General features: G+C 49.0%; 1 long non-coding RNA gene across 1 annotated transcript; it reads left to right on the top strand.

Moving 5' to 3' along the window:
* Positions 1-384: 384 nt before the first annotated feature.
* LOC132592469 (uncharacterized) lies at positions 385-3,344 on the top strand. Its single transcript, XR_009557966.1, has 2 exons — positions 385-2,978; positions 3,125-3,344. It is a non-coding gene; the product is annotated as an uncharacterized LOC132592469 (long non-coding RNA).
* The last annotated feature ends 923 nt before the right edge of the window (positions 3,345-4,267 follow it).

Raw genomic sequence — 4,267 nt, 5'->3', positions numbered from 1 at the left:
GTCTTCGAAAGGGTGGGCGGGAAAAGGGAGGGGGGACTGGACGGAGCGAGAGGCGAGGTGGTGACGGAGGCACGCCAGGCCCAAACAGTGGCCGGCGAGGGACAATCCTGTCAGGAGCCCTGTCAGGAGACGAGGGAGGGAGAGGGCTCGCTCGGGGGTTTGAAGGAAAACAAGCCGCGCGGGCCGACGGAAGCTGTAGTCTCCCTAAGAGTGGGCGGGGACTGCTTGCGAGCGGGAGGGAAAAAAAGGGGGGCGGAGGCGGGCACTCGCGGCAAGGGCGTCGGGGCTACAAATCCCAGAAGGCGCCGCGGCGGGGAAAAGAAGCCCTTTCCCGCCCAGAGACAGGAGGGGGCTTCCGCTCCGGCGCTGGGGGGGAGGCTGCCGCGGTGCATGATGGGCGGCGCCGCAAAGCGGGGAGGAGGAGGCCGGGAAGAGGCCGAGACATCCGGGGACTCGCGCATTCGTCCCTCGTATGAGCGTGCAGACGCCTTAAAACTCACGCATTGGCCCGTTGAGAGGCGGGAGGGAACAGGAAAAGATGAGAGAGCCCTAACCCTGACCCCGTTATGAGGGCCGACCCAAATGTCACGGAGGGGCGGTGTCGGCGTGGTGTAATGGTTAAGAGTGTCGGGCTAAGGACCTGGGTTCGAATCCCCCCGGCCGTGGAACTCACTGGGTGGCTGTGGGCCCTTCACTGCCTCTCGACCTAACCTACCTCGCAGGGTGGTCGTTGGGATTACACGTGGAGGAGGGGGAGAGCCCTGTGCGCCACTGAGGACCATGGGGGGAGAAGGTGGCATATAAATGCAATAAGCAAATAAATGAGGGGGGGAAGAGAGAGAAAAGTAGCACCGCAGGCAGCAAACGCGTCGGACTCCCAGTTGCTGGGATCCATGGAAGGGAGAGGGCGGCTCGTCTTGCGTTCGAATCCTGCTTACGGGTAAGGGCATCTCTGGAGGGCTGCTTGCTGCAAGGATAGGAGGACGAGGCCTCGCTTGGCCTCATCCAGCGGCCAAGCTCTTCCTATGGCCTTATGGATGCTCCTGGTGCAGGGGCAGCCTTTCTGCACCCCCAGGTTCTTAGAATCATTGTACAGTACTGTATGTAGACCAGCTTATTATATGAAGTCTGTGAAGTCTGCAAAGCTTATCACGTGTATGCTGGGGGTATGCCGATAAATCCTTTGAAATGTTTGCAGGGATTGTAACGGTTTTCCACGGGAGAGCAGAGGCACAGATCGGTTTTGCAGAGATGTCACCTTACAAAACAGTTATAATCCCTGCAAAACCGTCTCTGCCTCAGCACTCACTCACTCCGCCCCCCCCCCGCAGCCACAGCCAATTGCCCAACAGCCTGCAGAGCAGCAAGCTCCTCAAGACACTGCAAAAAAAACCATCAACGGGGTTTATTTACTTCAGAGTAGTTGGGGGGGTGTCTTGCCCTGCCCCACTTCTGTGCGTGTGTTGCGCATGTTAAGGTGCTGCCTAGCCACCTCTCAGACATGAAGTTCTTGCTCAAGAGTTAAAAAAAAAGCAAATTGCTATGCCCTTAAAGCCAGCCCTACCTCTTTCTTCCCTTCTGTGTGAGCTTTGAAGGCAGAAAGCAGGATGCTGCCTTGGCTTCCCTTTCCCAGACATGAAGTTCTTGCTTTTGTGTCCTAATAGGGGTAAATGGAGGGAAGAAGATTTAACTGGCTGTCTCCTATGGGAGAGGTTGCATGGCCATCTATCACGCTGCTTGAGTTGAGGTTCCTTCATTGGAGGGGGTTGGACTAGGTGACCCTCAGAGGTCCCTTCCAACTCTGATTCTGTGATCATCCCAAAGGTGATGCAAGTATTCCCTGTGCCGTCTACTGGCAGGGAAGCTTCAGTTTCCCGTGTTCTGTGAAATGGCTTAGTCCTTGCTTTCATGTGCTGTATTTGCTCTTTTTTTAAAAAAAGAATTATGTGTTCTTTGACTATAAAAGCCTATATATGGATAATCTATTTTCTTTTAGTTTGTCCTAGATTTCCAAAGCCCTATAAGTTGCTCATGGGGTCACGAAGAGTTGGACACGACTAAACAACAAGAAGTTGCTCAAATTGTTAGGCAATTGGGCATCTTTTATTTTTAAACTCATTGATCAACTAAATTTCATGGTTTCTTTTTATCTTTTAAATATATGGGACACGCCTAACCGTAGTTTTAAAGATGAAAAGGATTCAAATAAAACTTCCCCCAAAATGCAAGTGGGAGCAATTGGTAAACAAAAATAATAGCAAATATACCTCAAGGCTGCAATCTTAAACAGTTCTTAAGGAATTGACCCCATTTGAACACAGTGGTACTTCCGAGTGAAAAACTTTAAAAGCCCTACACCAACGAGTAATCTAGGATTGAGCTTCATGTAGCTCTAGAATGATCTGCGTCACTCAAATTTTTCATTTCAACTAATGGGAATATTTGTTTAGCTATTTTTAAAAGTGCTGTGTTTGATGGACACATCTATCTTTAGGCAAGAAGAGGGAAATAGAGGAAATGGATGTGAAACAAGAAAGTCTTGGTACCGCTGACCTGGTAGTTTATGGGCTCGCATGGGAAACGTCCGAGTGCGAACTGGAGTTCTTCAGCAGATTTGGAGCAGTTCTCAGGGTCCAGGTATCTAGCGTAAGTAACTACCCTTGCATGAGCCATGACTGGCCAAAGCATTGAAATGTAACTGCTGTTTGTTGTGGTTTCTTATTGCTTCACCCACTTCAAGTTACCCAAAAATAAATAAATAAATCGCCATAAAAAATGGTATCCGAAACCTGGTATCAGGAACACAAATTTCTTTTTGGGAACAGGATTGTTGAGGTGCCATTTGCTGCCCTCAGACTTTTGTCTTCCTTGGTGCTGGGACTAAAGTGGCTGTGGTTCACTCAACTCATGATGGAAACAAGTCTTCCCTTGAGGGCCACTGAAGCAAGGGACTGGGACTGAGCAACCACATCTTTCAGGTCAGTGTTTCTCAACCAGTGTGCCTCCAGATGTTTTGGGACTACAACTCCCATCATTCCTGACCACTGGTCTTGCTAGCTAGGGATGATGGGAGTTGTAGTCCCAAAACATCTGGAGGCACACTGGTTGAGAAACACTGTTTCAGGTTTCAGAATTTAGCTGCTTGTGGTTTTAGTTCGACAAAAACATTTGTATTAAAATCTAAGGACTGCTGCTGCTTCCCAGCAAGGACCACCCTGCTGAGAGTCTGATGGCCCTACTCCTGCCTCTCTCCACCTGGCCCAGGGCGGGGCCTGATAGGCTTCATAAGGACTGCTGCTGCCCCGCAAGAGGGAACTGCTGCTGCTTTTAAATTGTTTTTTTTTTAATATAAAAAAATTCAATAAATAATAATAATATTTTGTTCTGCATTGGCACCAGACAACTTCAGAGGAATTTTCAAATCCGAGGAAGGTGTGTGTTCGGGGTTGCACATGAAGGTAGATGATACCTGATTTTTTTTTTGCCAGTTTGGAGAAGTCATTGATGTCTTCGTTGAATAGCCCTTTGGAGGCTTTGCCATTGTTACGTTTGCTGATGATCAGGTATCTTTGCAAAGTGCCCTGGTCTTTTGCTGATGTGTGGGCAACTTATTCTTAAGCATTGTTCATGAAGTTCCTGTTCAGTTCTTATTGTACAGAAAAACTTAGGTGCAGCAGGCTCATGAGTGACAAGACAGACTAATTCTTGTCCTACTGGGTGGCTGTCATAGAGGCTTTAGCTGAGATTCCAACATGGCAGGGGGTTGAGCAGGGGCTAGTAGTCGAGGGCAACCGTGTCACCCCCCCCACACACACATTGCAGAGGCAAGCTCGACCACCACAGACCCAGATGTGAGTAGGTCATAAAATTTGTGTTATTATCACGCAAAAATGATGATTTGGTTGGCACTGCAGGAAACAAGTTAGTAAATTGCTCTCTGAAGCACCTCCCACCCTCTCCTTTAAAAGGGAGTTGAAGGTGAGGTTTTTCGGAGAATTTTCCCTAACTATGGGGCAATTGCGTTTGGAATAATACCATGTACGGTTCTGGTGGCCTCACCTCAAAAAGGATGTTGCGGGGTTGGGAAAAGGTTCAGGAAAGAGCAACTGAAATGATCCATGGGATGGAAGGCCCTCCCCTATGGAGAAAGGTTGTAATCCTCGGATCTTTTCAGTGTAGAAAAAAGGTAATTGCCTTGCAAGGTCATTCACTCTTTCCTCTTCTCCTCCTCTGACCTATCCCAGAGCCAGAGCCAGGAAGCAGCAAT

The sequence above is a fragment of the Zootoca vivipara genome, chromosome 7 (assembly GCF_963506605.1).
Source record: "Zootoca vivipara chromosome 7, rZooViv1.1, whole genome shotgun sequence".
NCBI lineage: Eukaryota > Metazoa > Chordata > Lepidosauria > Squamata > Lacertidae > Zootoca > Zootoca vivipara.
Note: the sequence above shows the minus strand (reverse complement) of the source record. Positions and strands in the feature narration are given on the sequence as shown.